The sequence below is a fragment of the Myodes glareolus genome, chromosome 7 (assembly GCF_982192425.1).
Source record: "Myodes glareolus chromosome 7, mMyoGla1.1, whole genome shotgun sequence".
Classification (NCBI taxonomy): Eukaryota; Metazoa; Chordata; class Mammalia; order Rodentia; family Cricetidae; genus Myodes; species Myodes glareolus.
This window is the reverse complement of record NC_142032.1, coordinates 93,307,325-93,321,266: the sequence shown is the minus strand read 5'-3', so window position 1 is coordinate 93,321,266 and position 13,942 is coordinate 93,307,325. Positions and strand designations below refer to the sequence as shown.

Below are 13,942 nucleotides of genomic sequence, written 5' to 3'. Positions count from 1 at the left end.
GAGTATCCCATTGGCAGTGTGTCTTTAGGGACCGTGTCTTGCCCAGGCTCTTCCTGGATTCCCTGATTTCTCTCTCTTACTTCTGTTCCATGAGGTAAAGCCCCTTTGCGCTACACATTCCCACTGCCAGAATGTTTTGATATGAGGGGCCCAGAGACCCTCTGAAACCGTGGGCTAAAAGAAATCCTTTATCTCTAGCTATTTTATTAGCCAGGGTCTCTAGAAGCACGTAACTGATAGCATGAACATATTTTAAAAATATACTTAGTAGATTGGCTTATTCCAGGCTGGGTGGTCCAACAATGGTGGCCATCTGCATACTGGAGAGACTGAGAACCTGGAGCTGTTAGTCCATAAAGATGGGTGCCTCAGTCCCAGTGTGCTGCTGAAGGCCAGGGGAATTCCTGGGGAGCCAGAGTCTTCAATTCACTGCTGTCTTAGTCAGTGTTCTTTTGCTGTGAAGAGACTTCATGACCAAGGCAACTGTAACAAAAGAAAGCATTTGACTAGGGGTGTGCTTACAGTTTCAGAGGGTTGGTCTGTTATCATCATGGCTGGGAGTGTAGCGGCACTCAGGGAGAATGGTGCGGGAGCAGTAGCTAAGAGACACACCCTGATCCATAGGTAGAAGAGAGATAGAGATAGAGATAGATTGGGGGGGGGTCTGGCATAGCATGAACTTTTTAAACCTCAAATCCTACCATCAGTGACTTACCTCCTCCAACAAGGCCACACCTCTTAACCCTTCTGAAAAGTTCACCAATTGGTGACTATACATTCAAATACATGAGCTTATGGGGGCTAGACTCAGGTCACAGAGCCCAAAGTCCTATACTTGGCCCTCCAGGTTCAGACTCAGTTGTGGCTCTTTGGGCAAATTCCTCAAATACAGTATCTAAAGAACTAAAGAAATAGATTAAAGAACTAAGAAACAAGTTATCCTTTCAGCCCTGGAAGTGAAAGAGCAGGAATTCAAAATGGGGATGGTATATGGGGCTTCATAGCTCCAATACTATTGGTCATGTGGTCATTTTGGCTAAAAACTCAGTCACACCACCCGAGAATGGTTCCTGGTAGATGTTGGTTCCACTTTCTTTGCTCAGAGGCAGGAGTCTGAGCCTACATTGCCCTAAGGAATATCGAGTGTTGGGATTGCAGTCACAAGTGCTACCTATTCTTCCAGAAGATCTGAATTTGGTTCCCGGTACCACACTGGACAGCTGACAACTACCTTTAACTTCAGCTTCAGGAGCTCTGATGCCCTCTGCTGGCCTCTCTGGGCACTGCACTCACATGCACACACCCTGGCCCCAGCATATATACATATATGTATAATGAAAATAAAAGTTAAGCCTTTAAAAAGAGACAGTATTTACTCCTGAGTTATTCCCCCATCCTGTGTTTACAGCCTGTTTTCATCTTGTGAGTTACCTCTGTTCTGACTCAGGCAGAGTTATCAGTGCACTCGCTACAGGACTCTGAGGCTCTTGCTGGTGTTCTCTGCATCAGACACAAGTCACAACCACAGACACCTGACATATAATCTCCCTTCTGTCTGGAGTCTCCTCTACGACTGCCTGCCGTGGGACAGCAGAGCCAGCAGTGCCCTGAGCACCTTCCTTTGTTTTCCTGTCTGAGCATCACCTTCCACACCAGCACAGCCTTAATAAAGATTTCAGACTGGATCCCCAGCTTTGTCTTTAGACCACGCTTCCTTGACAGCACCCTGGGTTTTAATTTTTGCCTGGAGGCCATTTTAAACTTTTAGTATCATGTGCTGAATGAAGCGTCTCAAATAACACATCTTTATTTTCAAAGTGGCAAACCCTGGCTTTTTTGTTCTTGATGGTTCCTTCTCGAATGTGTCTGATTCTTTTTACATTTTATTGTAAACATTAAGAAGTCAGGTGGCACTGTCAATGTTCTGCCTGGAAACCGGGAAACCATCTTTACTGGGTCATCTACTTCATTGGGCACATTGTTTCCCTTTTTATAATAGAAGACACTATTGCTATACTGTATATACATTGTATATTATGTGTGTTATGGGGTTAAAAAGTGCTCTCTATGTTTACACTGAGAGGCAATCTGCCAGTGTGACCGGATTTAGAGACAAGGCCCCCAGAGAGGGGTAAAGGTTATGTGGAATTACAGGGTGCCCTCAGTCCCACAGCACAGGGGCCTTGAGAGAAGGAGAGAAGCCAGAGTGCTCTCTCTTTTAAAACAGAAGCATCTCACTCAGGCGCTGTGTGTAAATGTGGGGGTGTAGGTTTGGTGCAGATGTCTGTGGGAGTCAGAAGACAGCTTACAAGTTCTCTCCTCCCACTGTGTGTGTGGGTTCCAGGAAATGAACTCAACCCGGTCAACCCACTGAGCCATCAATCTCATCTCTCCAGAGCTCTTGTCTTTCTCTGGGAAAGTGGGTTCCTCCCTGTAAGCCATCTGTCTAGTCGCTGGTGCTTCTAATGGCACCCGATCACCCTGACACACATAGCGATCCTGTCTTCTCCTTCTTACTTTCTGTATACCGTCACAGCAGCTGCCTCGAAGCCCACGGGCTGCACAGCGCTCCCTCGCCCTCAACCTCAGCCCTCACAGGTCTAGATTTAGTCCAGCTTTTCTTTCCCGTTGTAGCGTCACCTCTTTTCTGAGCACTCAGATAGACACCAGATGTCAGTAATTCCTACAAAATAGTACTCCAAATACTGGCTTCAGGTAATAATCAGTCACTTCTCATGATCTCTGAGGACCAGGAATTGAGGAAAAGCCTTTTTGACCGGCCCTGACTTAGCCTCTGATGAAGCTGCAGACAGTTGGTGTCTGTGGTCATCCTAAGGACTTCCCGAGTCCTGCGCCTGGTGTCTGGGCTAATGAGATTACATGCAGAGTCAGGAACAGCCCACAGATTCCTGAGCAGCCCACTCATCACCATTGCCCTGTGATTTCTCCACACTGTGCCTCCAGGGAAACCCAACTTCATGGACTAAGAAGCTGTGTGTGCCAAGGTATGTGTCCTAGGGGAGAGCCAGCTGGGAGCCTGACATTTGTTCATAACCTAATCTCAAAAGCTTGCAACACTCTCTTGGTGACAATTATTGCAAGCATGGGTGGATTCAAAGGGATCAGACGCTTCCTCGGGGGGATGAATTCAGCTCGCGTTATAAGAAGAGCATCTAGGAGTGACACACACCTGTGCGTGTGAACATGCATGTACACATAACATCGTGGCAGCATGTGTAATCTGACACGTGTCCTCACACTCAGCGGGCCTGTGGTCGAGGTGGCTAATTTGGCTACTCTGTCGTGTTGGTCTGGAGGTTAACTAGCAGCCGCAGTAAAGGCGAGTGTTCCAATTGCGCCTGGTAGTGCGGGTCTGTGAGGCTGCTTGGGAGGCTGAGGTAGAAGGAAAGGACGGTTTGGGCTACACAGTGAGTTCAAAGGCAGTTTGAGCAGCTTAGCCACTCCCCATTTCAAAACAGAAAGTTAAAAAAAAATTGACGAGAATATATCAGGGCTAGAGTACTTGCCTGGTACATGTGAGCTCTGGGCCCTGGGTTCAGTCCCTAGTAACGGGGAGAAAATAAGCCATAATGATCATGCCAGCCACAATAACTACCTACAAGACATTAAGTACACTGTGAAGGACTCCTTCCAATAGTCCTGTTTGGATGAGGGTTTAACTTAGGCACAGTGGAGTTCGTGAGACTTCCACATACAGCTTGGTGTGGTTAAGCAGACAGCAACATTTCTAGTGTGCGCCTGACACCCTTGTGACAGTCCCCTTTCCCGTGGCTATGACTAATGCCTGACAGAAGCAACTGAAGGAAGGAAGGTGTGTCTTGGCTGTGGGTTTTGTTTGGCCTGAGCAATGTTGTAAAACATCGTGAGCCTCACTGCTTTCCGCACCAGAAGTTGAATCCACTCCCTGCAGCTCCCAGTTCATTTCACACTACAGTGAGGTAGGTGTTGCTTTTACTCTGTCTCACCCCATGGGCGTTGTCTTTGAATTCTCTAATCGAGGAATTATAATCCCGGGTCTTCAGAAAGCAGGTATGCCAGGGATTAAATAACAGGTACAGAAACCTCACATCATGTGCAGTCATTGGCAGCAGAGGGATTGGAAAGCAGATACATTTCTTCCAGCATGTCTGAGTTAGGAGCAGGAAAGATGGATCTGTCTCCACATTCCATTGCTTCTGTCTCTGAAATGCTCTGGCTTGTACACTGTCATGAGACCTCACTGCATCAGCTGTGGCTGACGGATGGCACAGGGATGATCACTCCCTTGATTCAACCGGTATCTGAGACTCATAAAAATGCCCCCCAAAGCCACACCTCCTCCATCTGACCCCAGCAGTCTATTTCTTGTTGCTACAGCCCCAGTTGCTTCGCTTATCCACACCCAGCCACACCCCCACCATGCCCAACCTTCAAGGTTCAGAAAGCAGTGTCCCTTACTCCTCGTCTGCCCGCCCCACGTTAGCCCCAGCTAAACGCTTCTTTGCCTCCTTAGGACTTCACTCTGTTTTAGAAAATTGTGCTGCAGTCACCAAATGATGTATCTGATTGCTCCAGAGTGACTCTCAGGAGCGCAACCCAAGGAACAGTCCCATAAAAGGTTGAAAAAGGAACTCAATTTCATTTATTGAACCCCAGCTAAATGCATCACTAACTTTTTATTGATTCTTAAGAAACAGAGATGAGAGGAATCCGTGCTGTCGCGACTGGGTGCCAAATGAACACACAGTCACAAGTTTATTACTTGTAGACATCCCACCAGCTTTCCAGATGCCCCATTGGGTTTCAGTTCCATCGCAGAGATGGCGGATCAGCAGTCACGGCTTGCCCGTGTGGCCTGGGTGCAGCCGAGGCTGCAGAGCTGGGCTAGCGTGTTAAGTGTCAGGTTGTAGGTGTGACCAGTTACAACGCAGCAGAGAGGCAGGAGGTTGGGTCAGCTGGGACTGGTTCTTAATGCTATGCCCAGCACTGCTTAGCTCTAATCTTTGTAGTATTTGGGCATGTTCTTCTCTGGCCTTGAAGATGTATACTTTAGGAGACTTTATAAACATTTAGGCCTGTATATAATTACCCTCAATTAGGTTTTCTTTTTTTTATATCGCTTTGAAAATAGGCTCAGAAGTTTGAGATGCAAAAAAATGTATTTTCTTCCTGCACTAGCTTTGTAGTGAAAGCAATAGATGTTAAAGTTATCTGTTATTGGATATTTACTATGTGGCAATCCTGGGCAATGAAGGGCCTGTATGTGTGCTTGTTACCATAGAGTCTCCTCCACTTGACCAATGAGAGGAAGAGACTGGTGTGGAGCCATATATTTGGATGTCTACTGAAATTCAGCTGAGCCAGTGGTTGGTAAAATCGTGGGTCATATGTCTGTTTTCTGATTCTGCTTTGAGTTTTGCCTCCCTATTCACATTTTAAAAATACATTATTTTCAATTAATTAATTAAATGTATATCTATCTATCTATCTATCTATCTATCTATCTATCTATCTATCGTATACTAGGAGAGGGCATCAGATCCAATGGGGCTACACTTATAGATGTTTGTGAGTCACTATGCAGGCACTGGTAACTGAACTCAGGACCTCTGGAAGAGCAGCCAGTGTTCTTAAGCACTGAGCCATCTCTCCAGCCTCTATTCTCACATTTTAATGGTAAACCTGGACTGTTTGGCCAACATCAAAGCCAGTTACACACATCCACATCGCTGGCTGAAAACTGGGTCCCAGATGGTGTGTGATGTAAGCATGGCGAATTACGGTCCTCCCTCAGGAAGATCGTCGTCTACCTTGTCAAGAGCTTCTGTCTGTGCTCTGTACCTCGTCCCCAGCGTATGCACCAGTGGGCTCTAGGTTCTGACTGACTGTGAGACATTTCTCTTTCTCTTCCTCCCTCCTTCGTCTTCCTCTTTCTTCTTCCTCCTCCCTCCTCCTTCCCTGTTTTCCTTCCGGTCCTACTGGTTCTTTGGCCCACCTCCTATTCTTTTTATGAAACAGGATTTCATATAGCCCGGGTTACCCTTGAACTCAATATGTACCCAAGGATGCCCTTAAACTTCTCATCCTTTTGCCTCCACCTCCTGAATGCTGGTATTGCAGCTGTATAATAGCATATCTGGTTTAATGCGCGTTGGGGTAAATGCAGGGCCTGGAGCATGTTAGACAGGCACCCTACTAACTCATCTACATTTTCAGCCTTCTGAATATCTTCTCTAATTTGTTCTTTGATTAAACTTTCTGTGATTTTATCACCACCCTTTAACTGACAGTTGTACCTCTGTCTCTAGCTCAGACTCCTCATTCCTGAGATATGTGGACTAATGATCAACACTTTCATTAGATAGCATTGGGAACTGTGTAATGTTCCCCCTTCAACCCCAGAACCTCAGACTGTGACTTCATTCAGAAAAATGTGTTTTCAGAGGTAATCACATTAAAATGAGGTCACCAAAGTGGCCCTAATCCAACATGTCTGATGTCCTTATAAAAAAGTGCACTTCAGGTTCAGAGATAGAGAGGAGATGCCATGGATGAACACAGAGGTCCAGGTGAAGTGGTGGCTTCCCAGTACTGCCCGAGAATTCCAGGAAGTTACCATAAGCAGGGGGAAGGGTCCCCAAACATCTCCCTTTAACCCTGAGAAAGAACCAGCCCTATTTATAGCTTGCTTCTGACTTCTAACTACTGAAACTGATACAGCAGACTTATATTGTTTAATCTGTTGGGCAAATCCAGGCCTGGTGGCACACTCCAGCCCTCAGGGGCTTGAGGTAGGAGGATTGAGGTCAGCCTGGGCTACATATGCAAACCCCTCTCAAAATAAATAAATAGCAGCCATAAACAACAATCTGCTTGTTGTTATTATTATTATTATTATTATTATTATTATTATCATTATTATTTCAGTTGCAATGGCCCAAGTAGAATAATACAGTGTTAGCAGAATATGCCTGATGGCACTCCAGAATAATGAAGCATTGCCATTAGTTGTTTGTGAAGCTGTTGTTAATCTAAACAAACACTTACATGTGTGTAACACACACAAGTGTATCAGTTAGGGAAAATGCTTAAGGCATAGCATGCAAAAAAGTGGCAGAGGGGTGTGATGCTTAGAAAACGTCTGGAAAGGGCTGGAGCTAGCAGTCTGGAGAATGCTAACAGTGGCTTGAGAGAACTGGGAAGTTATAAAGGCTACAAACAAATGAATAAGCCCCCATCCCTGATGATCTTAGCCCCTGGAAGGGGAGTCGCTATAACACTCCCAACCGCCAATGTCGGTTCATGATGCCTCTTGCTGATTCAAAACCAGCTGCCGACAGGAGTTTGGGGCATGCCGTTTGTCTCCGGTGTCATGAGAGCTCAGGAGGGGTGGGGTGTCTGAATGCTAACAGGAACGATCTAGGACAAAATGGATTCAGAAATTATAAAACTAACTCCACAACAGCAGAAAATAAAACCATCTTCCAAAGCCCATATACCCCAAACCATCACTATTACCCAAATCCTGTGAGCTTTCAAAGAACCAACGATTGTGAATTTTCTTTGAAAAGTAAGCTTTTCTATGCAAATCCATGAGGATGTACGTATGGATGGATTCTTTTTTACAGCACTGGGGGCTAAGGCTGTATTCTCCCTCTGAGATACGTTCAAGTCATGTTTAGCTGGACAAACTTCCTTATGAAGAGAGGACGCCCTTCTGTGACTGTATTTGCACACACCTGCCATGAGGGTCTGCCTCACCAGTTTGTGAGTGCAGCTTTACATTTTCTCTGTTTCTCATGAAGTGTGTGTGCATATTGTGTGTGCGCATGCATGTGTGTGCGTGCATATGTGTGTATTGTGTGTGTGCATGTGGGTGTATGTGCTTGGAGAGAAGGAAAGGGGAGGAAAAGAGGGAAGCTGCGGAGCCACAGCATGCTGAGGCCCTTACCACACGTTAGCAAGTTGTTGCTGATCGTGCATTGAGCGTGGGGGATGGGGAACCCAGGGGCAGCCTGCCTGGATGGTCAGATCATGTTTAGAACTTTGAAGTGGGGAGCCAGACCTTTCTGGAGTCTAATTCTCCTCCATGGCTCCTGAGCATCCCAGGCAGGTGTCCTTGTGCACACAGGGTGACCAGACTTCCCTTGCCTGGAGGCTTCAAGCCCATCTTGCCCATAGACTTGGGATGGAGCTCAGAAGTGGTAGGGAGTCAGGGGTTCATTTTGCCTTTCTTTCCTTTTTATAATTTTTTTCCTGTGTGTGTATGTGTGTGTGTGTGTGTGTGTGTGTCTGTCTGTCTGTGAGTATGTGTGTGTGTGTGTGTGTGTGTCTGTCTGTCTGTCTGTGTATCTGAGTGTGTGTGTGCATGTGCGCATGGATGCGTATGAATGCAGAGGCCTGGACTTTGATGTCAGAAATTGTCTTCTATCTTTTCCCTCCCTACTCTTTGAAGAAAGGCTCTCAGTTAAACCCAGAGCTCACAGATATGGCTAGTCTTGCTAACCAACTTATTCTGCCAATCCCATCTCCCCCTTCTAAGCCTGGAATTACAGACCAGTTGACACACGCACTGGGAATTTATGTGGGTTCTGGAGACCCAAACCCTAGTTGTCACACTTGCTCAGTAACCACCTAACCCTTGAGCTGTCTCCCTAGCCCAGACATCATTCATCTTTAGTTTTTAGAAAAGCTGTAGTCTCCAGAATAAAGTAGTTTTAGGATGGGGGCGGGGAATGAGAACTCCAGAGGCCTGCATGTCTTTGGTCTGCTTGCACGTCCATCTCCAAACTTGCTGAGAGCTCACACAGGGGCACGGGAGAGAGCTTCTTTACTCACTAAATGGTGGGTAGTTAGAGAACCCCATGCTGGTGGGAGCGCCGCCGGCCCCAGCTAGCTCAACTGTTACCAAACTGAGTTTATCATCAGCACCACTGTGAGCAGGAGTCTTGTCAGAGGCAGCCAGGTTCTGCCTCCAAGTGTCAAGGAGAAGAGGAGAGAGGAGGAAGGGAAGGGCATCCATTCAGAGGGGATAGTCAGGACCGTGTTCTTAATTAAGACAGTACCAGGCAGTGCATTTCCATAGCTCCCTATTAAAAGGGTCCTAATGGGTGAGTCATGACAGGGAGTTGTACTTTCTACAGTCAGAACTGTTTAGTGTCTGAAGCTCCTCAAATCAAGAAGCCCATCCAAGGCTTGCTGAACACCTGAGATGCACCTGGCTTTACAAGATGCTGTGCCAAGTCTAGACAGGGACACCGCAATGGATTAGTCTTTAGTTAATGTCACAAGTAGAAGGTAGGTGTGCGTATTGGTGTAACAAAGGATCATCATGCAAGGCTCACATAACAAGTTCCTAACTACGGTCGCATACCTATCTCCCCAAGGCTGCTTACTTGGTGTATCCTAGCCAAAAGTTGCGTCTAATCTCTAACAGAAGTCTCTGATTCAAGGGTCAGGATCCTGGGGGAGACTCTCCAGCCACAGGGCAGACCAAGTTGGTGTCTTTCGCACGTCTCCAATAGTCCTGATGAGGTGGAGTGTTGCATTGCCCGTGGTCTCTGCTTATACACTGTCGAGTGGGTATTGCAGAGTCTCTGCTTATACGCTGTCAAGTGGCCATTGCGGGGTCTCTGCTTATGCCGTCTTGTGTCTAGTTATCTTGAGTGAGGGGTGTCACTGGGTTCTAATTATCAGGTGCAGCTGTGGGTGTTTTGGGGTTCCCGACTATACTACTTTTAGATATCTAAAAGGCATTTTTGTTTTATCAGCTCATCACAGTTAGTCACTATTGCCAGGCCAGTGCCTCAGCTAGACTCTCGATTTGTGGGAAGAGCGTGAGTATGGGAACACCAGAAGGCCGGCCTATTCCAGGGTGGCTTTGAAGCCTCCTGTCCTGATGGCTGGGGTAGAGTCTGACTCAGAGGTAGGGTACTAGATTTGGAGATGGAGGCCAGTGTTTCATTCATCTAGTGAGTCTCTATTAGACCCATCTGGCTTGGGATTCAAAGATGAATACAGGATGATAGGAGTTCTCACGGCATCTGAAGTGGGGGCTGAGAAGACGGCTCAGTTGGTAAAGTGCTCGAGGAAGACTCATCAATATGGCTGTCTAGGGCTGGAGAGATGGCTCAGAGGTTAAGAACATTGCCTGCTCTTCCAAAGGTCCTGAGTTCAATTCCCAGCAACCACATGGTGGCTCCCAACCATCTGTAATGAGGTCTGGTGCCCTCTTCTGGCCAGCAGGCATACACACAGACAGAATATTGTATACAAAATAAATAAATAAATAAGTTAAAAAAAATATGGCTGTCTAAACAAGACCCAGACAGTGACGACATCAGCGGATGCGCTAACACAGAAGGTGGAAAGCTCCCGGGGCCTCAACCTTAGATAACAACTACAGGCAACAGGGATGCTTAGGGTGGGAGAAACGGTCTTCCCCAGGGAAGGGCCCTCCAACTGGTTAGCCAGTACCAGATGATCAGCCCTGAGAAAATACACATTAAGAAAACATACAGACAGAGCAGGTTGTCTTTTTAGGGGTGTGTGTGTGTGTGTGTGTGTGTGTGTGTGTGTGTGAGTGTGTGTTTATGGAACAATTATTAAAAAGATGCCATGGATTTGAGAGAGAGTGGGGGGATTCATGAAAGGGGATTGAAGGAGGAAAGGGGATATGGCATAATTATAATTTCAAAAAATTATTTAAAAAAAAAAAGCCCAGGCATGGTGGCACACACTTGAAATACCAGTGCTAAAGAAGCAGAGATACAGGATACACCCCCAGGATTGCATGGGGACCCCTGGGGATGTGTGTAAAGTGTTCATGGAAGGCACCCCCAGGGCTGTGTGGGGACCCCTGGAGATGCGTGTAAAGGTTTTTGCGGGAGGTGCTTTCCATTTATTTCTCGAACTCCACACTTGTCTTTCCTGACTCCTCTTTAGAGTGAGCCTCAAGGGGCGGAGGTAACTGTGAGGCCGCCCTGGCGTTCCACAGCAGTCTTGGGCTTCGGGTGACAGGCCCACAGGCCGCCCTGTCCTCACAGAGGGTCACGGAGGGCTGAAGGGATGATCCTGATAGATAGGTTGAGGCAAAGCAGTTCGGATTCTTTGGTAGAAGGAACGAGTTGTGCCATAAAACTTGGAATTTTTTTTTTTTTTTACTAAATATATCTTAACGCATGTATTTAGGTTTGGCACAGCTGGCAACTATGAGTTGTCAAAATCTGCATTTTAAGACGGAATCTTGGAAAATCTAACTTATCTGAGGTCATCTAAACTTTGTAGAGCTAAAACTCAAAGTTGCTTCTGTGGGACCGGAAGGCCTAAGATGATTCTGGAAAAACATGTTGGCTTTCATGTGTAAGTTCGTGAGGCATGAGGTAAGGTTCCCGTATTAGCTGACTAGTTAACTAGCTAATTAGATGACTAGTTAATGACACAGTTTGGACCCCTCAATAGCTTAAGATCATTATATATAGCATGTTCAGTCTGACCTGGATTCCAGCAAGAGAGAAGATTAAGAATGCACTAAATCCTCCCACACAGAAACATCTAGAAAGGCTAGAGGAGGTTGTTAGAAGAACAACTTAGAATGAGTGCCTGGGTTTCCAAGAAAACGGAAAATTTATGAGATTTGGGGAAGATAGGATTGAAAAAAAAGCAGTAAATGTCAAGCTGATGTTGTAGCTGGTGCACTGGTGTGTGTGTGGTGTGTGTATGTGTTGTATGTGTGTTGTGTTGTGTGTGTATGTGTTGTGTGTGTGTATGTGTTGTGCGTGTGTATGTGTTGTGCGTGTGTATGTGTTGTGTGTGAGGTGTGTTGTGTGTGTTGTGTGTGTTGTGTTGTGTAGTGTATGTGTGTATTGTGTGTGTGCAGTATGTTGTGTGTGCAGTGTGTTGTGTGTGTGGGGTATCTGTGGTGTGTGTGCAGTATATATTTGTGTTGTGTGTGTGTTGTGCTTTGTGTGTGCTGTGTGTGTGTATGTATGGTGTAGGGTACTGTTGGCCCCGTGGCTCTGTTATTTTGCAAGCACAGGTTATAACACCCACAGTCAGATGAGAGTGGAATGTTGGGAGTGAGACACTGGTGTGGTCCAATGTGAGTGCTCACAACAAAGTAAATGAAGGAATGATCCATCTAGAACTGATGTTTAAAGACAGCTGAATGATTTAGAACTAAAGATACCTAATGTGAACATGCAAGAATATATGCTAAAGATTTTAAGACTAATGAAGATATAAGAAAAGAGCAAATAGGAAAATAAACTGTAACATTTCTAGAATAAAATTAGTCATCAGAAATACAAAGAGACATTAGATTCTAAAAAAAAGATTTATTCTCTCTCTCTCTCTCTCTCTCTCTCTCTGTGTGTGTGTGTGTGTGTGTGTGTGTGCGCCCACAGTATCAGCATGTGTCCTTGGAGGCCAGAAGAGAGCACTGGATCCCCTGAAGCTGGAGTTGCAGACAGTTGTGAACTGCCCAGCATAGATGCTGGGATCTGAACTGAGGGCCTCTGGAAAAGTAACAAGATCTCTTAACCACCGAGCCAGCTCTCTAGCCCCCATATTGGATTTTTTATTAAAAAATTATTATTATTCTCTCATCCATCACAATGGCAGTTTTCCTCTCCTCCTCCCACCCTACCTCATCTCTTTCCCCTCTCCCCTAGATCCACACCCCTCCATCTCACCTCAGAAAAGAGCAGCCCTTCTAGGGACATCAACCAATACTGCATAATATGCTACAGTAAACCAGAACATACCATCACATCAAGGCTGGACAAGGTAATTCCGTAGGAGAAACATGGTCCCAAGATAAAGAGTCTGCAACCACCACAGCTCAACTCTTAGGTGTCCTGCAAGAACCCCAAGCCCATGACATAGATGCAGGGGACCTAGGTCTGGCTCCTAGATCTCTTGAAGCCCTTGTAAGTCCTTATCAATTGATTGTGGGTCACCCACATGGGATTTTTACAGCCGAAAATTAAATGTGGTTGAGGAATAAATTAATGAAATAGAGGTAAGATCTGAGGTAATTCCAGAAAGGCAGGCAGAGTGATAAATATAGGAGAAAGATTCCTCATGTACCATAGAGTAAAGACAAAAAATTTACCAAGAGAAATGTATGTATGTAGTCAGGTACTAGATAAATAGACAACAGATCTGTAGACAGAAGAGAGAGATCAGAGCACAGCAATATTTAGAGAGAGAGAGGTATCTGATGTGGGAGGTGATGTATGCTGTGAATATGTTTTATTGCCATTGGTTAATAAAGAAGCAGCTTTCGGCCAACGGCTTAACAGAGAAAAGCCAGGCTGAAAGTGATATATAGAGAGAGTGGGTGGAGTCAGGGAGAAACCATGTAGCCCTGCCAGAGACAGAAGCTGGCTGGACTTTTACCCAGTAAGCAACAGCCACTTGTCAATACACAGATTAACAGAGATGGGTTAGTTTAGGATATAAGAGCTAGCTTGCAATATGCTTAAGCTATTGGCCAAACAGTATGGCAAATAATATAGTTTCTGTGTGATTATTTTGTGGTCTGGGCAGCCAGGAAAAAACAAGCAGCTTTATTCTACAGGTATCTCATAATTTTTCATAGGAATCAAAGACTCAGAAACACAGTGTGTCTGGAGAATGATTACAGAAAGAAAATAATAACACCGAGACCCAAAAATGGTAAATTATAAACAACAGAAAAGGAGGGTCTGTAAAAACAAGACTGGTACTTTCAACTTAACCAAACAGGGGCACCTCTCACAAAACTCAATAAGAAAGCAAGAGACAGATCAGATTTTTCTTAGAATAACAAATGGTGTTTCAGCTCTGGAAGTCCCAGAGCATGCCAGCTGTGGCAGCATGCTAATGCACACTGCAGCCTCTAGCTGCCTTGTTTAGGAGGGCTTGTCATCCCGTGGCTCACAAAGGCAGCAAGGCAGGC

General features: G+C 45.7%; 1 long non-coding RNA gene across 1 annotated transcript; it reads left to right on the top strand.

Moving 5' to 3' along the window:
• The first annotated feature begins 3,827 nt into the window (after window positions 1–3,827).
• Window positions 3,828–12,605, top strand: LOC146893417 (uncharacterized). The gene is made up of 3 exons (XR_015738284.1): window positions 3,828–3,959; window positions 5,282–5,366; window positions 12,405–12,605. It is a non-coding gene; the product is annotated as an uncharacterized LOC146893417 (long non-coding RNA).
• Window positions 12,606–13,942: the final 1,337 nt, after the last annotated feature.